Source organism: Rhinatrema bivittatum, chromosome 4 (assembly GCF_901001135.1).
Source record: "Rhinatrema bivittatum chromosome 4, aRhiBiv1.1, whole genome shotgun sequence".
NCBI classification, from domain to species: Eukaryota; Metazoa; Chordata; class Amphibia; order Gymnophiona; family Rhinatrematidae; genus Rhinatrema; species Rhinatrema bivittatum.
The window spans coordinates 44794550-44818821 of NC_042618.1; the positions used below are offsets into that span (position 1 = coordinate 44794550).

General features: G+C 45.2%; 1 long non-coding RNA gene across 3 annotated transcripts in view; it reads left to right on the forward strand.

The window, feature by feature from the left end:
- Window positions 1-7999: 7999 nt before the first annotated feature.
- The window catches only part of LOC115089297, a 48917-nt gene continuing 32644 nt past the window's right edge, over window positions 8000-24272 (forward strand). For all 3 annotated transcript variants that reach the window (XR_003856049.1, XR_003856051.1, XR_003856050.1), the window contains exon 1: window positions 8000-8148. This is a non-coding gene — a long non-coding RNA (uncharacterized LOC115089297). The remainder of the gene's footprint in view (window positions 8149-24272) is intronic.

The window sequence follows — 24272 nt, forward strand, 5'->3', positions numbered from 1 at the left end:
TAGCAAAATCAGTTTTAAGTGGGGAATAAAAGCTTATATCACAAAAATGATGCCCATGACAGATTATTCTCTTGTATTAAATCTGACAAGTGCTTCAACAGGAAGACAGACATCTCCTATGCTACTCTGCCTTGCTGCTACTCCTCCTATCTTATACCTTAAGGCCTTTCTTCCATTCAGAATTGCTGTCATACACAGACTTTTTACATTGAGGGTCTTCCGCTCTGCCTTGCTGTCCTGCCTTGTGGTGGTCTCGACACTGTGGGGTGCAGCTTTGCTTCTCTAATGGTGCTTTAGTATGTTGATGCCACTCTTTGTTCTGCTTTGTCCCTTTATCAGTGCCTTGGGGGTTTTCCTGCCACCATTTCAGTTTTGTTCCCTCTTCATGGTGCCTTAGGATGTTGACGCCACTCTTGGTACCACTTTGCCTCTTGTGCTGCTTTTGAGGGTTAATGTCACTGTTGTTGATACACTTTGCTTCTCTGAGCCTCTCACAGTGCCTTGGAGAACTCCTGTCTCTCCTGGTACCCTTTGCCCCTTTATGGTGCCTTAGGCTATTCATACCACTTTTTGGTGCTACTTTGACACATTCTAAGTGACTTGGAATTTTTTTTCCCTTTCTTATGGTGTCTTCCCACGTTTCAATAGAACTGATAAGAAAATCTCAACTTTGGAGCCCAAAATAGGTTGATGTGTTTCCTCCGTTGACATTAATTGTAAATGAGTGAATGAAATAAAATGAATAAACAAAATATTTTTTTTTGTTTGAAATGAACCATACAAATGGAAGGGACCTATGAAACAAATTTACAAACCAAAGCAAAATTTTGCCTCTGCGGGTCTATTATAGCATAGTGTAGAGAGAGTCACACAGATGCTAGATCAAAGCATAAATTTACAGTATGCTTACGTGTCTAAGTAACATCAATTTTCAAAGTACACATGTAACCTTGCTTTGAAAATTATCCTGGCAAAATTATGGCACACAATTATGCATGCTATGGGTGCACGTAATTATGCCAAGAGAATTTACGCACTAGGAATGTACATTCATTTTAAAGGAATGCCAAAAAGAAACTAAATGAAGCCACTTTTGTTTCATTCTGAATGAAACAAACCAAAAATAGCATCCTAAAAATTTTTTTGAATATTTTTAGATATTTTCATATTTGTGGCATTAAATAAAACGTGGGTCTCCAGAGGCTCTACCTGGGCCTCCCAGACCAAAAATCTTTCTGTCCCGAATCTGGTGCTGGGGCCTAGTGCTAAGCAGTGCCCTGTGCCGAGGCTTAGCCCCAGTGCGAAGGGCTATGCCAGGGGTGGGCTAGGTGCCAATAACTAGGCCTGGGATGTGCTCAGCGCTGTGGTCTAGGTTGGAGCCTCCTCCCTGTAAAGATGCCAGGGCCAGGGAGCTCCCACCCTGGCTCCTACTTACCCCCTTGCCAGATCCTGATGTAAACAGGCAGGAGCAAGTCCCAGTCACTCGTGTCCATGACCCGGCATTTTAAAAATTGCACTGATCACCTGGAGGACAGTGTCAAGGTGACGTGACTTTGGTGTGGCTGGCAGCATTTTGATGTATGACCATAGATCAAAAAAGCACCAAGTGCACCGGAAGAAGGCTCTGAAGTGATGTCACTTCAGCACCATTCTCCAGCTAGATGCACCATTTTTAAATGCCTGGGGCCTGGCTCCTGACCGTTTACAGTCAGATCCTCGAAGGGGGTATGTGGGGAGTGGGGTGGGAGCTCCCTGGCCCTCACAGCTTCACAGAGGTCCCTGGTTTCAGCCCCACCCCAAGCCTTGGATCCAGGCCTGGAAAGTTTTTTTGCCCCAGGAAGGACTAGCCAGGGCCACCAGAGGCCTGTTTCTTATTTAATCTTTGTTTTGTGGGGTTTTTTTTTTCTTGTTTAATGCTTTTTCAGTTTGGCAAATGTACCGAACTGAACAAACTTTAAATGATCTGAATAAAAACGAAAAAAAAAAAAAAACAACCCAAAAAGCAAAAAACAAATGAAAAAAACAAACCAAACCCTACACATCTCTATTGCATAAATAAACCCCAACCTCTGCGTAGACTCCAACTCCTGGAATGCCTCTCCCCTTTGCACATAAAAGTATGTGGATATCATGTGCATGAATATAATTTTACATGTGTATTGTCTGTACATGTTTCTAAAGGGGCATTCTGCAAGTTAAGCTGACGTCCCTTTGAAATTGGCCCCCCCTAAGGAAAAAAGTCAGATCTAGTCTTAACATGGTGAGACTTGTTTTGAAAGACATGTGAATCCATGTACACCCGTAGATCTAAGTGTTCAGAAGTGCCAGGCTATTTCATTTTTTATTTTGTTAACCTTTTCCATGCAAGATGATGGCTGTGAATTTCTGCCTTACAAAGGAGGCACTCTGGGGCTGACGCAATAAATATGCGCAGAAAGCGGGCACTGAACAGTCAGCGCCCGCTTTCTTAATGCGCCCCCAGGCGCCCCCATTGGGGAACGCCATGCAATATTTAAATTAGGGGGTGGAGTTAGTAAGGAGGAGCTAGGGTTGCTTGCGCGCCCCTAGCGACTCCTTGCTAATGAGAACCCGATCGGCGTCGGCGATCCGCTGGTTAGGAACACCAATGCCGAGTTTATCGGCGTCGGTTTTCCTAATCACCGCACAGCCACACAGCCAGAGGGTTCAGGAAATGGATGCTTGTCAGTTGAGCGTCCGTGTCCTGCACCCGACTGCCAGTGTTTTTTTTTAAACTATTTTTTTAACTGTATTTAATTTTGTTTTTCCTCCTACTTAATAGCGCAACGATATTAAGTAGGAGGCCGTTCAGAAAAGCAGTTTTTTCTAAATGTGCAACCTAGAGGCACTTTTTTTTTTGCATCTGGAGTGAATGCTAATTGTTGGGAGTTGTGGACCCTTGGGCCGGTCGGGACGAGAGATGGAAGGTGTGGAGGACCTCAGCTACAGGTCCCAACCGGGAGGCGGTTTGATGGACGAGGTGGCTTTGAATGCTGGAACAGGATGGAGTCCTATGCGACCAAGGACTCGGGGATGACCTGGAGGCTGGACAACGTTGGGCCCTGGAGTATGATCTCTTCACCCTGGAGACCGGCGCTCCCCCGATAGGAGCTCGTAGGAGCCCGGCCGCTGGGACTTCTGGAGATTCGCCCTGGAAGCCAGGAGAAGCCCGTAGGGACCCAGCCGCTGGGACTTAGGAGAGTCTTCGGGCCAGTGGAGCGATGAAGATCCGAGACGGAGTCCAGGAAGAAGCAAGTCGGAGTCGAGGATGGAGCCGGGTCAAGCCAGAAGTCAGATGTCGTTCCAAAGCCAAAGGGAATTCCAGAAGCGGAGTCAGGGACGGAGCCGGGTCAAGATGGAGAGTGGTCAGCAGGCAAGCCGGATCGGAGCGAGGCGGAGATCAGGAACGCAGCAACTGGAAGCAGGAAACCCTGGGAACCTCGTTGCAAGGCCAGGAACGCTGTGGCTGCAGGGCTTAAATAGCCCTGCAGCGTCTGACATCACCAGCCGGCTTCCTGCATCTCCCGCGCTGGCCCCTTTAATTGCAGAGGCTTGCCACGCGCATGCGCGCGGCTAGGGGGCGGGGCCAGCCGCGGGAGGACGCCGGCAGCTAGCTCGGCGTGGGAGCGCCGTGCCCGGGGCCTGCACGGCCCGAACGCGGCTCGAGGGGGGCTGGAACCGAGTCGGGGTAAGTGGCGGACCGAGTCGGGGTGAGTGGCGGTCCCGGGGCCGGCCCGGGATCGCAACACTAATAGCCTTAATCACATGCATTTGCATGTGATTAGCACTAGTAGACTCACTCTGCGTTGCACTTGTATTGTAGAGGCGCTAATCCCCTTAGGGGCGGATTTTAAGAGCCCTGCTCGCCTAAATCCGCCCAAATCCGGGCGGATTTAGGCGAGCAGGGCCCTGCGCGCCGGTGAGCACCGGTGAGCGCAGAGCCGGTGAGCGCAGAGCCGGTGAGTCCCTGCGCGCAGACCCCGGGACTCGCGTAAGTCCCGGGGTTCTCCGAGGGGGGCATGTCGGGGGCGGGCCCGGTCGTCGCGGCGTTTAGGGGGCGTGTCGGCAGCGTTTTGTGGGCGGGTCTGGGGGCGTGGTTACGGCCCGGGGCGGTCCGGGGGCGTGGCCGCGCCCTCCGAACCCGCCCCCAGGTCGCGTCCCGGCGTGCTAGTGGCCTGCTGGCGCGCGGGGATTTACGTCTCCCTCCGGGTGGCGTAAATCCCCCGACAAAGGTAAGGGGGGGGGGGTTTAGACAGGGCCGGGGGGGGGGGGGGGTTAGGTAGAGGAAGGGAGGGGAAGGTGAGGGGAGGGCGTTAGAGGATTCCCTCCAAGGCCGCTCTGATTTCGGAGCGGCCTTGGAGGGAACGGGGGTAGGCTGCGCGGCTCGGCACGCGCCGGCTATACGTAATCGATAGCCTTGTGCACGCCGATCCAGGATTTTAGCGGATACGCCCGACTACGTGCGTATCTACTAAAATCCCGCGTACTTTTGCTTGCGCCTGATGCGCCAGCAAAAGTACACGAACACGCTGTGTTTGAAAATCTACCCCTTATTGCATAAGGGAACTAATTAGCGCCTATTCAACCCGCATCCAACTGTGAGTTAAACAGTGCGCTCGGCTGAGCGCCCTGTATTGCATCGGCCCCTCTGTTAGTGTGGAAACCAGCAGTAGTCTGGGCTTTTACAAGAATTCTGGACTTTTTTGTTTTTTAACCAAAGAAAAAGTTCTAGTAATTTAGCTAAATATTTTTTAGATCCTTGTTGGACTTTGAAAACAATACTGTTTGCTTTAAAAAATGAAAAAAGCTATTACTACACATACAGCAGCATAAACTAATACTAAACTAAATCAAGGGCTGTGGCGAAAGCAAAGTACTGTAATTATTAACCAGCTCTCATAATTGGATCTTGTGAAATCACAAACATGTAACCAGTTCCATCTGGTTACATGTGCGTAAATCTTGATTAGTTTGGGGTAGTAGCCGCCGCAATAAGCAAGCTGCACCCATGCTTATTTGTTTTACCCAGACTATGTTATTAGCCCTTATTGGTTGTTTTTCTTCTCCCCTGCCGTTGAAGCAGGGAGCTATGCTGGATATGCGTGACGTATAAGTCTTCTCCCATGCCGTTGAAGCATAGAGCCATGCTGGATGTGCATCGAAAGTGAATACTACCCCAAACCAAATGGGCCTGATACTTCACTTTCGATGCACATCCAGCATGGCTCTATGCTTCAACGGCATGGGAGAAGACTTATACGTCACGCATATCCAGCATAGCTCCCTGCTTCAACGGCAGGGGAGAAGAAAAAACAACCAATAAGGGCTAATAACATAGTCTGGGTAAAACAAATAAGCATGGGTGCAGCTTGCTTATTGCGGCGGCTACTACCCCAAACTAATCAAGCTAGATATTTCACTTGGATGCAGCTCCATCACTGCTCTCTACATTAAAGGTGGGGATGGAAGGGAAATAGAACCAAGAGCTAAGAGAAACAGATAAGTATGAGAGAAAATATGTGTGAAGCTTGCTGGGCAGACTAGATGGGCCATTTGGTCTTCTTCTGCCGTCATTTCTATGTTTCTATGTTTCTATGATAGTCTTTGTGGGGTATAAGGGAAAAGGTGGTTGGTCTTAGTCCAAAAGTAGTGATGACCCATCAACATGGCTGAAACTGGTCATTGAAAATAAGCAACCTGGTCTGGTACTGCTTCTGAGATGTCAGAGACAAAAGAGCAGGAGTGAAAATTATGGTTACAGTCCATCCAAGCCTTAAGAGGACTACTGGCTGATCCAGTGTTTCCTTATTTCCCAAGCTGTGGTTCATGGGATTTTTTTACCTCTTTGGTTGAGAATACTATTTTAACCTTTGAAACATAAGCACAGGTTTCAGTGATCATTCAATACATTTTAATTACATGCAAAATATGTTAATGCAAATCAAATCTGGCTCGGAACTAACCCTAGTGCAAGTTCTGCCAGCGTCTGTGCACTTTGGGTGCCTGCATTCTGTTCCTGTCTGCACTCTGCACGCTGTTCAGGCTATCTGCCTCTATCTAGCCGCACGGGGCTTCGGGAGTCTTGTTTTGACTGAAATCTAACATGACCTTGTATTCTGACCTGCAGCAAACCACTTGCAAAGATCGTAAGTCAAAGTTGAGGCAGAGATCTCCTCAAGGAATGCAGGCAATCACATGATAAGAGCTTTGTTACACTGCTTCCAGCTTTTCCGATGCAGGAAATGTACTCTTAGGAAAACAGCATACATGAAAATATATGCCACAGTAGTTGAATGAGATTCAAAAAGCACAGAATCATTCAGATCTGAGAAGCAGCACTTAGTCAATCTGTGCGTGCATTCGTTTTTAAGGACAATTGGAAAGGCTGATACGGTAGTTGTGAGCTTTCATACCCACACAGCAGAACACAATTTGTTGCGCAAGTAATCTTGGGAATCTATAGTATAAACATTTTGGGCAATCTTTTCTCTAGGGTTGCTCTTTAAACCTTATTCTTTCTTGTACTTGGACATTCTACAGAAGCTCTCACTCTGCTCTTTCTGGAGTTTGTTGGTGCACACACTGGATAAAACTCACATACATTTTTTTATTTTTTATATTTAGACAGTGCAATGTTCTTTGCTATACAGTTCAAAGATTTATGGAAGGCACAGCCATTACATAGGAACATAGGAAATAAATGATGGCAGAAAGAGACCATCCGTTCCATCCAGTCTACCCAATAATTCTATCCACGTTGCTAAGGATACATCTCAGCCGGCACCATGGGCAAGTTTCTCTTTATCCAGGGCAGTCTTTTTTTTTCTCTTCCTCCTTTGTACTCTCCCATCTTGGATAGAGGAGCATGCAAGGTCACCACCACTAAATTCTCTCCAGCATCCACCTTTCCTGTGCCAAACTACAATGCTTTATAATAACCTAAATACCCATCAATATTTAGACCATTGCCTAAATATACAGCCTTTTAGATCTCCTGCATAGTCTGCCAACAGACCTGGCTACATGAGCACCTGCGTTTCTGCTAGGACTTCTAGCTTTATAGAACTTGCGACCTGACAGACAGACACAGCTGCTAGATTCTGTCATCAAAGCCTGATCTAAATATTTACAAGTACAAGTGAACCTCCTTTGCATAGCCTGACGGAGATACCTGGCAATGGGATCACCTGCATTTTCACTAGAACTTGTGGTATTTACAGAACTTGTAGCCTGCCAGACAGACCAAGCTGCTAGTTGATCTACCCTTGCAGCCTGCATAATAAATCTGTCTCCCTGGATGCCTGTGTTACACCTATGACTTCTAATGTACCACATTAACTATTTTGCCCTACTGTCAGGTTGTTAGACAAAGGACTTCAACACAATTCCTTGTAAGATCAATGCATGGTTTATTCACATATAGCAGGATTAACATAAATAGTAAACAGGTTCTCTTCACCTTGTTAAATATAGCACATAAGCTCTCTTCAGGTATGGAGCACAGATACTTCTCAACACTCCAGTCCAATAACACCAAAGTAGATCACTTAAATCGTACTGTCCAGGTACGATCAGTACTGTGTCCAGGTCAGAATTCAAATCAAGGTTTCTTACAAACACTTCACTGATTCAGCAGGGTTACAGGTGTCTCTCATCTGGGATCCACAGCATAGCTAGCTTACAGCCCTCAGGTTTCCAGAACAATGCATTGTTCCCAGTAATCCCCTTTTAAATTCCTGAGGACCAATCTGGATCCTCAACGGTGTGGCCAGTTGGCTGCAGGTCTGGGCTTCGGACAGCATACAGTCACCTCTGAGTTGCTCTGCTGCACTTCATTTCAGTTGGTCTGTGGATCAAGGGCAAAGCTCCAGTTTCTCATACGGGCTCTCTGCTGGTTCAAAGCCAGACAGAGTTTATTTTTGCCCTGACACATATACCTCCAACACTCACTGCTAAATCAGGGAGTTCTGAGCACTTAATAGATTTGTGCCACTAGGTCATGCTTTCTGTTCTCTCCACTTTTAGCTGATAAGGATCCTGAGTGCTTATCCCATGCTCTTCTCTGGACTTCATCAGTTCTAGCTATATCCTTCCAGAGGTGTGGCCTCCTGAACTGGACACAATACTCAGGTAAGGTCTCAATAGCAATCTATAGAATGGCATAATCACCTTCTTTTTCTACTACTTACTTATATTCCTTCTTATGCACCCTAGCATCCCTTCTAGTCTGGCCATGCTACCTTGTTCTATTGTTTCTCTATCTTGAAGTCATCAGATATAATCACCCCATGATCTCTTTCCTGCTTCTGGAAAGCTTGTTAGTGGACTGCCCCCATGGGCCTGTACTGGGACCTGTACTCTTTAGCATATTCATAAATGATGTGGAGAAAGAAACGATGAGTGAGGTGACCAAATTTACAAATGACCAAAATAGTTTTGAGTTGTTAAAATGGCAGCGGATTGTGAAGAACTACAGAAGGACCTTGTGAGACTAGGAGACTGGGCTTCTAAAAAATGCATGTAAGGACAAAGAATCCCAGCTACAAATGCACAATACTGGGTTCCATGTTAGGAGTCACCATCCAAGAAAAGGACCTAGGAGTCCTTCTGCACAATACTTGAAATCTTTAGCTCCATGTGCAACGGTGGTCAAAAAGGCAACTAGAACATTATGGATTGTTTGGAAAGGAATAGAGAACAAAACGGAGACTATCATAATGCCTTTGTATAGATCTATGGTGTGACTGCATTTTGAGTATTGTGGGCAGTTCTGGTCACCCCATCTCAAAAAAGACATAACGAACATAGAAAAGATACAGAGAAAGGCAACAAAAATGATAAAGGGGACAGAAAAGCCTCCTTATGGAGAAAAGCTAAACAGATTAGGGCTCTTTAGCTTGGAAAAGAGGCAACTGAGAAGGCAATATCATTGACATATCTCGTGAGTGAGGTAGAATGGGTAAATAGGGAATGGTTATTTACCCTTTTAAACATTGCTAGGCCTAGGGGATACTCCATGAAGCTAGCAACCGACAGATTTAAAATAAATCATAGTAAGTATTATTTCATTCACTGCACAATCAACCTATGGAATCTGTTGCCGGAGGATGTGGTCAAGGCAACTAATACAGTGGGGTTCAAAAGAGGATTGGACAAGTTCCTGAAAGAAAAGTCCATAAACAGTTATTAGTCAGGTAGACTTGGGAAAGTCAACGCTTATCCCTGGGAGTGAGATACAAGAAATAGATCAATTATTAGGGATCTCCCGGGTACTTGTGACCTTGACTGGCCACTGTCAGAGACAAGACGCTGCTGGGCTTGATGGACCTTTTTCTGACCTAGTATGGCATTTCTTATGTTCTTATCCCTTATTGTGTACCGCACCCTTGGATTTCTGTGTCCAAAATATATAAAACTGTATTTTTTTTTGACTGAAACTAAGTTGCCAAGCAGTCAACTGCTCTTCAAGCTTCTATAAATCACTTTTTATTTATTTTTTATTTATTTAAGGTTTTTATATACCGGCAATCATGAGAACATATCTTGCTGGTTTACATGAAACGGGAGTGCATTAAATACATCAAACTAGAACTCAGGTGACCGAAAGTACAGTTACAATTAACAAGGGTGGCAGAACTTGGTGAAGAGGAAGAAAAAGGAAAGAATAAATGGTTCTGTCTACTCTCTTAGGTCTGTCCTCTGCAGATCTTGGTATTATCCACAATCAGACAATTTTTTCCTCCTATTCGCTCCATTCTATCATTCACAGTATTACTGAACAGGCGTGCCCTAGGACCGAACCCTGAGACCTTTCACTAATCCACCTTCTTTTCCTCATAGTAAATTCCATTTTCCACTGCCTGTCATTGTCCATTATTCTACCAGTTTCTAATCCAGTCTAGCACCTTTGGGCCAACCCCTTAACTGCTCAGTTTATTTATGAATCTCCTATGTGGGAGAGTATCAAAAGTTTGTTAAAATCAAGTAAACCACATCCAATGCAATCATGCCCTTGATCTAATTATTAAGATATGTTACCTATGATCCCTTTGGTATGATGTGAGGCTTACTGAGATAAAGAAGAAAGCTTTTCTGTTTTAGGTGTGACCTTTTGGAATGCTTTGCCAAAGGAATTAGCTTTAGAAAAGTGTAAAGCATTGCTGCTATGCTTAGCTTTCTTATAACTTTTTCTCTTTTTCTAATCTGGTAGAGAAGATAGGTTGTTTTTATTTTATTTTATTTTTATTGCATTTTAACATAATTTGACAAGAGTTTTCTTACTCTGGCAATATTGGGACTTACAGCAATATTTCATATAAAGAAAACATTAATATGTTTCAAAAGAAAAAAGAATACAGTCACCAAATAAACAAAAGAAATTTGGGAGAGAGACTTAGAAATTATGAGCATACAAAAAGTAAATTTCCACAATATATCACATTGAACTACCTCAACTTAACACATTTATTTATTTATTTGTTTAACAGTCTTTTATATACCGGGGCACGTTAAAAACATCACCCCGGTTCACAATGTAACGTAACGTAGCAACAGGCTTTACAATAATTTAGGATAGATAAACATAAAACATTATTTAGCTTTACAATAAATTAAAATATATAAACATTATGACAACTAACTCAACTTGAGACAGGTGGTTTATCAGGTGGTTACATGATAAACTCTTGAGGAAAGTAAAAGGGAATAGGTTCATTAACTATTCACAAGATAATAGGGTATATGGGCGGTGATGGAGAGGTAGAAGGAATGGAAAGGTAGTAACAGGGTATATGGGCGGTAATGGAAAGGTAGAAGGAAGATGGGGCTGGCGAGAGGGGAGGAGGATGAGGGGAGGGTGGAAGGAAGGGAACAGGGATGTAGGAGGGGGCGGGGATGAGGGGGGGTCGTTAAGTTTAGTAGAGGTGTGTCAGTCTGAAGGTGTAAGAGGGTTGGGTATGTATCTTTGGGCGTGGTTGGTTAGTCGGGGTATGCTAATTTGAAGAGCCAGGTTTTCAGATTCTGTTTGAATTTTTTATGGCAAGGTTCCTGGCGTAGGTGGGGTGGCATTTTGTTCCAGTGGGAAGTGCCTGCTATAATGAATGATCTTTCTCTGATCGTGGCATGTTTGATGAATTTAGGGGAGGGTGTCAGGAGTTTGGCTTGGTGCTGTTTTCTAGTTGGTCTGGTTGTGTTGTGGAGGTGGAGATATTCAGGGAACCAGTGCATGTTTTGGTTGTGAATGGCTTTGTGTATGAGGGTGAGGGATTTGTAGATTATCCTGGAGTTTACTGGGAGCCAGTGTAGGGATTGAAGAACTGGGGTGATGTGGTCATGACGGTGAGTATTTGTGAGAATGCGGGCGGCAGCATTCTGTAGGAGCTGTAACGGTTGAAGGGTATTTTTTGGGAGGCCTAGTAGGATAGCGTTGCAGTAGTCCAGTTTGGATAGGATCATGGCCTGCAGTACTGTTCGGAAATCAGAAGTGTGTAAGAGTGGTTTGATTCTCTTCAATGTGTGTAGTTTGAAGAATCCGCTCTTTATAGTGTTAGATATGAATTTTTTGAGGTTAAAGTGGTTGTCTATCCATATGCCTAGGCTGCGGACAAATTGGGTAGGAGGGCAGCCTGGTGGCGAGGGGGAGGGAATGCTGAGTGTGGGAATGTTAGGGGGAGAGAGGATGAGTAGTTCGGTTTTGTTGGTGTTGAGTGCCAGAAAGTTGTCAGTGAGTAATTTGTTTATTTCAGACAAAGCAGATTTCCAAGTCTTCATTGCGTTAGTGATTGAGTCTGTTAAAGGTATGAGTATATGGACGTCGTCTGCATATATGAAGTGCTGGATGCCCAGTTTGGAGAGCAGTATGCAGAGGGGTATGAGGTAGATATTAAAAAGGGTTGAGGAGAGGGATGAGCCTTGTGGTACTCCTTGTGATAGCTTGACTGGTTTGGATTCATTGCGGCCAATTTTTACTCTGTAGCTTCTGTCGTGTAGGTAAGACTGCAACCAAAGAAGGGCGTTGTCCGTGATGCCAATTTCCTTGAGGCGTTTAATGAGTATGTTGTGGTTAACTGTGTCGAATGCCGCTGATATATCTAGAAGTGCGAGTATGTGGGGCTGTCCTTTGTCCAGGACTTTGAGTATGGTTTCCGAGAGGGAAATAAGTAGGGTTTCTGTGCTATGGTGTTTACGGAAACCAAACTGAGAAGATGAGAGAATATTGTGGTCTTCTATGTATTCTGTAAGTTGTCTATTAATTATTTTTTCGAGTATTTTGGAGAGGAACGGGGGGTTTGACACTGGGCGATAGTTGGCTGGATCAGTGGTGTCTAAGTCTGGTTTTTTGAGGATGGGTTTTATAATGGCTTGCTTAAGTTCGGTTGGGACCTGGCCCAGTGAGATAGATTTATTCAGGACATTTGCAATGTGTTTGGCAATTGATGTAGGGTTTGAGATTAGTGTTATGGTGGGCAGATTGTCTGAGGGATGATAGACGGGTCTGAGTTTTTTGATAGTGTTTTCAATTTCTAGTGCAGATGTGCTTTCGAAATTTGAGAGGGTGGAGTTTGAGGTTTGTATGGGTGAGATGGGAATATAGTGGTCATTGGGAGTATTCCTGGGAGTTATGAAGTTGGGGAGATTGGGGTGTGGTGAGAAGCGCGCCATAATGGTCTGTACCTTAGTGTTGAAGTATGATGCTAATTTTTCACATTTTGTTTCATCGTCGTGGTCAAGGTTGTGTCTGTCCGGTGCTGTGATGAGGCTGGTTACGAATTGGAAGAGGGCTTGTGGGTTGAACTGGAACTGATGGATTCTTGCGGCATAGAAGTCTTTCTTTGCTTTTTCGGTGGCTTTTCGGTAGGTGTGTAGAAGGGCGCGAAATTGTGCTAGGATGGTGGGTATTTGATTCCTCCGCCAGGATTTTTCTATTTTACAAAGGTCGATTTTCATGGTTTTAAGTTCATTTGTATACCAAGGTTTCTTATTATTTGTGTTTGCTTTGATTTCTTTGGTGTGGGATGGGCAGAGTCTATCTGCTATGTTTGTGGTGATTTGAAACCATGAGGCTGTGGCTGTGTTTGCGTCAGTGAGGTCTATGTTGGGGAGTTCTTTTGAAAGGGCCTCAAGGATGTCTTCAGTCTTGCCTTGTTTGCGAAATGTTATTGTTCTTTTGGGTTGCGAGGGGGGGGGGGGGTGTCTTTGATTGTGCATCGTGTGTCTATTCGGAAGTGGTCTGACCAAGGGATGGGTGTGCATCTGGGTTGGTCAGTTTGAATAGAGGAGTTGGTAAAGATGAGGTCGATTGTATGCCCAGCCTTGTGCGTGGGTTCTGAGACATTTTCTTTGAAACCAAGTGCTGTCATAGCTGTCAAGATAGCTTCACAAGACGGGGAAAGGGGGTCGCGGTCTACATGAATATTCAGGTCTCCCAGAATTATGGCAGGCTTAGTGTTGTTTATGTGTTTAGAGATGTATTCTATGAGTGGGGAGGGATTTTTTTCGAGAAGGTCAGGGGGGGCATAGATTAAGCAGAGTTGGAGGGAATTAGATTTGAATATGCTGATTTCCAGTTTGGGGGGTGGTGAAATGTTTTGGAGCGTGAGGTTGAAGTTCTTTTTGGTGGCCAGGAATAGTCCACCTCCTTTTTTTTTCCTTCTAGGTATGGAAAATAAGCTGTATGCATCTGAGGAGAGTTGGTTAATTAAGGCGGAGTCGGTATCCTTTAACCAGGATTCCGTGATGGCGCATATGTCAGGGGCTTCGTCCGTAAGGATGTCCTGTAGTAGAATGGTCTTTTTTAGAATGGATTGAGCATTGAGTAGTAGAATGGAAAATGATAGCATGCCCAGGATTTGTGTGAGGGGGGATGCCATAATGGGGATGAGTGATCTGTGTTGTTGTGTTATGTATGTGTGACTGGTTATTTTGTAGGGGGTGTAGAAGTGTTTTATGGTAGGAATAGGTTGTGGACTCATAATTGTAAAGAATGGGGGGTTCTGGTATTGTTTGGTTGGTGTATGTAAGGTAGGGTGTTGTTCACTGCAGGGGGTAGGTTAGTATGAGGTAAAGGGTGGATATGAGGATGGTTAAGGGTCTTAGCGAGAGGGATAGAAGAATGGGTCATATGCTACGTAGGTATATGTTCAGAGAGACTTATTGATAATAGAGGCTTTCCTATGGTAGGGAGGAGAGGCTGTGGGTGGAATACAGGAGGCGGGTTGGTGTGGGTAAGGCTGGTGTGATATCTGGTTTCTGAGATAGGGCAGGTTGCGTAGACTCTAGGGGGATAGGGGGTTGTGTAGAGGCAAATTATTGTAGTTGTACAAGCAATGTCATAAGAGGCAGGCACATTCATGTGGTTATATAGGCAATGTCAGAAGAGGCAGGAAATTATATAGGCAATACAAATAAGGTAGGTGGAATCAAGCAATTATCGTGACAATTGTAACAGGCTGTAGAGCATAGCAGTTAGTGAAGGCAGTCTGGTAACTGCTATGGGAGAATGGGAGAGAAAGAACCTGAGGGGGTAGGTAATAAGTCTTACAGTTGGTGGGGTCCTGTTGGTCTCAAGCCTTGTAGTCGGGTTATGAGATGTGGAGTTGATGTAAACGGAGCCGGGGCGGCGTTGGAGTCCCGTGGCAGCAGGCAAGATGAGACTGAAGCTTGGTTGTTGGTTTGGAGGAGATTGCAGGTATTTGGTAGTTGCGGCTGCGAAGGCGCACGAAGGGGCGCACAAAGGGGCGGGCCCCTTTGTTGTGCTCCTTAGGCGCGCGACGCACGGCGCGCGGCGCCGTCGAGAGAAGAATTTAAAGGGCCTCAGGGCCTCTCCGGATTGGTCGGACCTTGCTGGCGTGTCGGCTGTGGGCGTGCACAGCGGCAGGAAGGACGGCGAAGATGGGACCGGATGCCGCGCGATCGGCGGTGGACCCTTCGCGGGTGAGGCTGTAATTTAAAGGGCCTTACCCCGGCGGGTCTGTGGCGCCGGTTGCGCAGGCCTGCCTCGTGGACGTCGTCGCCGTGATCGCCGAGGAGAAGGAGCTTTGCGCCGGCGAGAGAAGAATTTAAAGGGCCTCAGGGCCTCTCCGGATTGGTTGGACCTTGCTGGCGTGTCGGCTGTGGGCGTGCACAGCGGCAGGAAGGACGGCGAAGACGGGACCGGATGCCGCACGATCGGCGGCGGACCCTTCGCGGGTGAGGCTGTAATTTAAAGGGCCTTACCCCGGCGGGTCTGTGGCGCCGGTTGCACAGGCCTGCCTCGTGGACGTCGTCGCCGTGATCGCCGAGGAGGCGATCACGGCGACGTAATGTCGGATGCTCAAAATTACAAACGTAAGAGCCCCTTAAGTTGATCCGGGTCTGTGAACATATAATTCTCAGTATTGTATTTGACTATGCATCTACATGGATATTTGAGCAGGAACTGCCCCCCCCCCCCCCCCTTTATTAAGCACATCTTGTCTAAAGGCAAGAAATGTTTTCCTACCCAACTCCGTGTTTCTGGCTAAATCTGGGTAAACCCAGACTTTCTGTCCATAAAAGGTTGAGGATCTAGACCGAAAGAAGAACCTTAATACATTTTCTTTATCTGTGGAAAAAGCAAAGTTCACTATAAGAGTCCCTCTTTGTTTAATCTCAAAATCCTGAGAACTTTGGAGAAATTCCGATATATTTATTGATGTTTCCAACGGTAGTAAATCCTCTCTTTCAGTTCATTCGGATTGTATTTGTTCTTTCTTCTGAGGGATATAATATGCTGCAACTACCACTGGCATACATCCTGATGGTATCTTCAATACTTGTGATATATAATTCTTAAACAATTCGACAGAGTTCATCTTCTTGATAATAGGAAAATTTAATATTCTCAGATTTAATGCCCATATGTTATTCTCAATATATTCCATCTTTTTTATAGTTTCTCTCTCGACCTGCATTTGTTGAAATTTAATTTTTTCAACTTGAGTAAGACGATTAGCCAAAATCTCAGTTTTCCCTTCTTGTCTCTTTAAAGATTCTGTATTTAAGTTAAGAACATTATTTGTTTCTGTCACTGCTTGAGTCAACGAAGATATCGAGGAATCTAATCTTACAATAAGGTTCCATAAAGTTTCCAATCTAATTTCAGGTGGTTTAATAATTACAGTCTCACTGACCTGTACTCTAAGGTTTGCCCCTGATTCCTGCCAGTTTTCCTGATCAGAGTCCTTCGAAATCGGCGTGCTAGCCTCCATAGGTGATGGGGGAAGAGTTCCAAAGGCCCCAGAAGCAGGCGACTCTAGTATTGCCTGCTGACCTGGTTTCTTCTCTACGCTCATAGCGCTCTCTCTCTTTGCTCTCTGAAGGTCCACTGATAGCATGGCAGGTTCTCAGGTTTCCCCTGGCTCTTGCCCTGTGACATTCCATCAGCAGCAGGGGGAGACGGTGTATCCGGCGCTCCCGGGCTTAGCGAGATCTCCTCAACTTAGAAGTTGAGACCTCTCTCCAAGTCCCCTCCCTCAGTGGTCCTCTCAATGTGAGTGGTTGGAGGCACAGCAAAACACTCCAAAATGCTCCTTTGCGATGTATCCACACTAGAGGTAATTGAAGAAAACTAACTTTGCTTTTCTTTTCGTGTGTGGCTATTAATCGTCGTTAAATATCTTCAGCAGGAAATTAAACTTGAGAAGCCAGAGCAGAGCGTTCACGTGGTGTTCGATGAGCAGCCATTTTGTCTCTCTCAGATAGGTTGTTTTTTTTATATATTTTTTTAAATTTTATTTTGTGCTGATTTAATATAGAATCCTGGTTAGGTAATATATATATATGGTATGTGGGGGAGTTTTTAATTGTCTGGTATTCTGTATGGTATTTGCCTTTAAATTATAATTTATAATCTGGCTGGACTCTCTTTGGACAAGCAAGAAATAAAATGTGGGTAAACAAATAAATAATTCTCTAGTCATTCAGTCAAGGAAATGGATTTGTCTGATAACAACAACGACATATTAAAAGTGGTGGCCAAATTCCCAGCCCTCAAGACAATAGAGATCCAGGAATTTGGTTCTTTTTGTGGAATAAGGAACAAATTAATGTTTTCCAAAATGGCTACAGTTTATCATTTAATTTACTACAGACTTTTTTTCTTAACCTCATTGGCATAACACAACATGTTTCAAATATTTTGGTTATGTTAGGATTAGTAGGAAGCAAATAGAAACCCACAAAACTGCATGGAAATGTTGATGTGTTTTAGGTGAAAAGTACACAAAGTTGCATTTTGGAGCGTGTGTCTCAGACACTAATACAAGGTTGGGTTACTTTCCTGGCTGGTGTTAGCATTTTTGCTGTCCTGTGCAAATAATTACTGTGCTGCCCCCTCCTCATTTTTTTTTTTAACACAGAATACCCCACCTCAATTAAACAGGCAGAACACAGACTCACTCTCAGCAAATATAGAATAAAGAGACTATAAACAGAAACTGAACCAGAAACTGCAAACCACAACAAGCCAGACTCTGTACACAATGCAGCAATGAAGAAACAGAAACATCACCAGTCCTCATAAATCAATCATTCATCAAACAATAAAATCAAGAAATATAAATCAATCATATTAGTAAAACCATACTTGGAAATGTTCTTTTTATAATGATCTAAGGAATAGAATAACATCCAATAATTAAGAGCTCATTCAAAATTTTAAAAATTTCCCAAACAACAATAAATCATTTCAAAATGGCAGACACAGACATCCAATAAGTAAAACTAATAAGGATGGAAAATTCACCACTCTCCATACCTGAAAGTTTTATTTCTAGTCATTCTGAGTAAAGCATGGATTAGTGTGGCAGCACAAATTTTCTTCACACACACACACACACCCACCCAGGCAGGCTCCCATTCACACACACATATACCCCAGACAGGTTCTTATTCACACCCCACCCCCACAGACAGGTTCCTACCCCTCACACACACACATACACACAGACTCACATATCCAAGTCAGGTTTTCATGCACGCAGAAATACATACACATATGCACACACACACACATACACCCTAGACAGATTCCTATTCACTTACACACAACCCTCCAGTCAGGCTCCCATTCCTATCCCCCTCCCCAATCATGCTCCCATTCACATAGTCCTCGCCCCTTAGTGGTGGCAAGGAGAGGCCATGCTTGCAGAAATCACTCAGCTGGCCGGATGGCACTAGAAAGAAGGGGTGACTTTCCTCTTTGAGTAAAAACCTGCTTTCTCAACCAGAGAAACAGCGTAACAGGGGTAGTGATTGTTGTTATATATTTGTTGAAACCATAACATGCTGCGGTGGAGAAATTGTATTTTACTGAGAACATGATGCCACTTCCCTTATATTTCCTTATTATTAGTATTGCAGACACCTACCTTGCTATTATTGTTTGATGAAAATGTTACTTCAGAAGACTGAAGTATAAAACTCCCCTTGGAAACCACACTTTAACTTGGATGGTACAATTATTTTTGGAAATATGAATGCATGTGGTTTCCCTCCTGGTGGTCTTTCTGATATAGTCTCTGGATAGAGCACAAAATTTATGTCAGCGTGCTAGGTATTGAACCCGACCTTAAAAGAAACATCTCTATTTGCTACACAAACACATTAGATATCGAAATAGCTAACATGACAGCACGGTGTATAATTCAGTGAACCTTTACAGAGGCTCAGCATTTCTGGGAATAATGTTGTAACATCCTGCATAACTTAGCCAGTAAATATGCACCTAAGCTGCACCAATTTTCAAAGCGAACTTGTGTGTATAAATTAAAATTGCCCTTGAAAATTATCCCATAAAATTTATCCCCACACGTTACATCTGCTCCCCTCTTCAGGGACTTCCCAGAATGCAGAGGCATACCATTGTCCCTAGGGCCACTTTACTCGCACCTCTCTATCTTTCTCCACTCTCAATCCATTGCAGGCCCCTGGGTGCAGGGATTCGATATGTCAGGGAGGAGGATTCAAATTCCGGGGCCCTAGGTTCACAGGAGTGTGTTGCGCTTGGAGGTGGACCCTTGTACTGGAGCAGAGGAGAACGGCTCCTTGGTAGGGACCAAGAAGCACCTGCCCCCAGGGGGCGGAGCACAGGAGGAGACAGAGGCTAGGATGAGCTTCACACCAATGGAAGTGTGAGGTCCCCTCGGGTGGAGCCTGTATGGACCCGGGCCATTTGGACTTAGGTGGGCCTCGCAGGGTCTCCCGGAGTGGTAGTAGAGAGGCGTGCCCACGATCAGCAAGGGAGCGCGATCGGACTTCATGCTGATGGCCTGGAGAGGCAAGGAAGGCCCAAACAGCATAGGCGATGACAAGGCAAGGGACAGAGCCAGAATCAGGAGATGTGGTCAATGGCAGCCGAGGAATAGTCAATAAGGCAGAGGTCAGACAAGGTCACAAGGCAGGCAGAGGTCAGGATGCAGGCAGCGGACAGGATGGTCAAGGAACAGGCCGAGGTCAGTACCAGAGAGACAGTCCGAGGGTACTACCTGAAACAGTAGGATACTGGAAGAAGGCTTGAACAAGACTGTGAACAAAGAGGCAAACTAGAACACATTACAGTGCCAACCCGATGCTGTGCTCATAAGAACATAAGAAATTGGGTCATACCAAGGATCCATCAAGCCCAGCATCCTGTTTCCAACAGAGGCCAAACCAGGCCACAAGAACCTGGCAATTACCCAAACACTAAGAAGATCCCATGCTACTGATGCAATTAATAGCAGTGGCTATTCCCTAAGTAAACTTGATTAATAGCCATTAATGGACTTCTCCTCCAAGAACTTATCCAAACCTTTTTTGAACCCAGCTACACTAACTGTATTAATCACATCCTCTGGCATCAAATTTCAGAGCTTTATTGTGCATTGAGTGAAAAAGAATTTTCTCCGATTAGTCTTAAATGTGCTACTTGCTAACTTTATGGAATGCCCCCTAGTCCTTCTCTTATTTGAAAGTGTAAATAACCGAGTCACATCTACTCATTCAAGACCTCTCATGATCGTAAAGAACTCTATCATATCCCCCTTCAGCTGTCTCTTCTCCAAGCTGAACAGCCCTAACCTCTTCAGCCTTTCCTCATAGGGGAGCTGTTCCATCCCCTTTATCATTTTTGTTGCCCTTCTCTGTACCTTCTCCATTGCAACTATATCTTTTTTGAGATGCGGCGACTAGAATTGTACACAGTATTCAAGGTGCGGTCTCACGATAGAGGGGGCGTGTCGGGAGCGGGACCCGATGACGCGGCGTTTCGGGGGCGGGGCGCGACGTTTCGGGGGCAGGACTGGGGGCGTGGCACCGGCCCGGGGGCATGGTCCAGGCCTTCGGATCAGCCCCCGGGTCGGAGTACGGAGTGCCAGCAGTCCGCTGGCGCGCATAGATTTACGTCTGCTTCTCGCAGGCGTAAATCTACGGACAAAGGTAAGGGGGGGTTTAGATAGGGCCGGGGGGGTGGGTTAGGTAGAGGAAGGGAGGGAAAGGTGAGGGGAGGGCGAAAGAGAGTTCCCTCCGAGGCCGCTCTGATTTCGGAGCGGCCTCGGAGGGAACGGAGACAGGCTGCGCGGCTCAGCGCGCGCCGGCTGCCCAAAATCGGCAGCCTTGCGCACGCCGATCCAGGATTTTAGAAGATACGCACGGCTATGCACGTATCTTATAAAATCCAGCGTACTTTTGTTTGCGCCTGGTGCGCAAACAAAAGTACGTGAATGCGCTTTTTAAAAAAATCTACCCCTTAGGGAATAGCCACTAGGGATTTGAATCGTTTTTGAACAATTAAAATTATCGTCAGATAATTTTAAAATCGTCCTAAATCGTTAGAGTTCACGATACAATACAAATGCCCCCGATTTATCGTCAGGGGCATTTGTATTGTATCGTTAAATAGGGCACGGGAATTATTTGGGGGAGGGCGGGAAAACTGGCACACCAAAACAACCCCTAAACCCACCCCGACCCTTTAAAACCAATTCCTTACCCTCCCCCACCCTCCCGAACCACCCCAAAATGTTAAATTACCTGGTGGTCCAGTGGGGGGATCCCGGCGCGATCTCCTGCTCTCGAGCCATCGGCGCCATTTTGGCTGCCACTAATTAAAATGGCGCCGATGGCCCGATAAAAAAAAACCCACCCGACCCTTTAAATCGACCCCCCTTAGCCTCCCCCACCCTCCCGACCCTTTTTTTTTTAGGGAGGCCCGCGCCGCTAAAAAAAAAAAACCCACCCGACCCTTTAAATCGACCCCACCCTCCCGACCCCCCCAAAACCTTTTAAAATTACCTGGTGGTCCAGGGGGGCCTAGGGGAGAGATCCAGGGGGGCCTCGGGGAGAGGAGAGATCCAGAGGGGCCTCGGGGAGAGATTTCCCGTTCCCAGGCATCAGCTGTTCTAAAAAAAAATGGCGCCGATGCCCCTTTGCCCTTACCATGTGACAGGGTATCCGTGCTCCTACCATGTGACAGGGGCCGGCCAATGGCATGGATACCCTGTCACATGGTAAGGGCAAAGGGGCATCGGCGCCATTTTTTTTTAGAACAGCTGATGCCTGGGAACGGGAAATCTCTCCCCGAGGCCCCCCTGGATCTCTCCTCTCCCCGAGGCCCCCCTGGATCTCTCCCCGAGGCCCCCCTGGACCACCAGGTAATTTTAAAAGGTTTTGGGGGGGTCAGGAGGGTGGGGTCAATTTAAAGGGTCGGGTGGGTTTGTTTTTTTTTAGCGGCGCGGGCCTCCCTAAAAAAAAAATTAGCGATGTGAATTAGAATCGGAAACGATTCCAATTCACATATCTTAACGATCAGATTTTTCCCCCCCCAGCCGAATCTGATCGTTAAGACGATCTGGCACACGATTCACATCTCTAATAGCCACTGCTATTACTGGCATCAGTAGCATGGGATCTTCTTAGTGTTTGGGTAATTGCCAGGTTCTTGTGGCTTGGTTTGGCTTTTGTTGGAAACAGGATGCTGGGCTTGATAGAACCTTGGTCTGACCAGTATGGCAATTTATTATGTTCTTATGTGCACAAGTTTACTATATATTAGGCGAACAATATTGAAAAAGGCCGTTTCTGCCTGTAAAACACTGTTGTACTCACTAAAATGCCTTTGAAAATGATCCTCCTTAAATCTAACAGAAAATTGTTTATACTTTGCTGGTTCGTGCCAGACAGAGCTGGTCACCATTAAAGCTGTGAGCAGGACCTTAATATTATTTATTTGTGAGAGTCTCTCGCATCTGAAGAGATGCAGTGCTGTTGTAACAGACCTTGCGCAATTTCTCCATGCAACGATGGTTTTTAAGTAAGCAGTTTAAAATGTTTTTCAGAATCCTAATTTTACTTTCACTTAGTATATCAGTAATTATCCCGAGTCTTATACAATTTATTTTGAACTAATTTTAACATTATGGGCCTAATTTATCAAAGGATTTCTCCCATTCTGTGCCTAAAGGATAAATGTGCAATAATTCACTAAGATTAGCTTAAGCTTAAGGTGGGGCTTCAGTCTGCAGACCCTTAGCATTGGTGAAATCATAACTGTGCTTGTTTATTTTATTTAAAAATGTTCTTCCTCATATCTGTAGGAGAATGGCATGGAGGGTTGTGTGTGAGATTACACTGTAACTGTCGTGCATCGTCATCTGTCAATGTAAGGTATATCTTTTGTTGTTATTCCATTTGAGGTTTAATAAAATTGGTTTAAAATAGCAATGATATGATGAATTATAGCCTCTCATACCTCCACTGGCGATGTGTTCTTAGTGTATAGATTAACATATTGTCCATTTCCGTGCCTTTGCAAGTAATTTATTCATTACTCCGTTATTTGCATAAAAATCATTCAACAGATTGATTTCCATTTGTTTTAGTCTTGCCTGTGCCTTTATATTTCTCAGCAACACTTCTGATATTTACAGTGACCACAGATTTGGACTCCTACCCGTGTTACTATATCAGGAACAAAAGGAAAAAGGAAAAACAAGCATGGCACATGTTATTTGGAAGGGTGTGGGGGACTGGAAAGGAAGCCATGGGTGGTGTAAAAAAAAAAAATGGAAAAACAAGACCTCTGCAGGGGGTTTCCCAGGTGGCAGAGATATCACATAACACCTCCCTGAACCCTCCCGACCAGGAGCATTTTTTACTGCAGGGCATATTAAGCTAAAAGTGCGGCAAGTCCGAAAAGGAACAGAGAATCATTTCACTTGTAATTGGAGCAGGGATTGCTGTCAGTATATCAAAAGGTCTTTTGTCTTATTTTCTGCTCTGATGGGGTTTTATCTTTGCAAGGGGGTGGGGGCGGGGGTTAATATCACTGATGCTGCATTGAGATTCACTGGGATGCCTTAAAAGCAAGGCAAAAGTCAAAGATTAACCATTTCATGAAGGATGCCAAAACACGGTGTCATTTAAAGCGGATTTGCAAAACAGATTGCAAATCAACACCTTAGTACACAGGATGAAATAAATTGATGAAACCAAAGGAAAAAACAGTGCATAATCATGAAATGTAGACATTCCATTTATGCCCAAGATATTAACAATAAAGGAAATTCCTTGGCAAAACATAGCTTGAACGTGTAATGTGATGAGCAGAACAGTAATAATTTCAGCAGGTGAAAGGAAAGAAACCACATCTTTCATCAGTGGGACACAGAACTTCTTCCATCCCTGCTCTGGGAATTGGGCCAAATCAGATGGAAACCCTCTTATGCTCTAATTGCAGATTATTTCAGTCTGTCTCCTTATTGACCCCATGCTGAGAACTTGTCCAGTAGGGGTGTGCATTTGTTTTGAACTTAAATGTAAAACGCAACTTATTTTTGTTTTTTAACTTAAAAAAGTGATGAGGCGAAAACGATCGGATTTCCAACTTATTCAACATAGCTATGTTGAATACGTTGGAAATCGCGATTGTTGATCCTAAATAAAAATTTAAACCCCTCACCCTCCTTAATCCCCCCCCCAAGACTTACCAAAACTCCCTGGTAGTCCAGCAGGGAGTCAGGACGCCATTTCTGAACTCCTTTGCGAGGAGCATGTGACATCGGCGTCACGTCGGAGTGACGCGGCGTCACGTGATTCCCCGCGCGTTCGCTCCGGGACCCTCGTTGCACCCAAAAGGAACTTTTGGCCAGCTTGGGAGGGCCTCCTGACTCCCCCAAGCTGGCCAAAAGTTCCTTTTGGGTGCAACGAGCGTCCCGGAGCGAACGCGCGGGGAATCACGTGACGCCGACGTCACGTGCTCC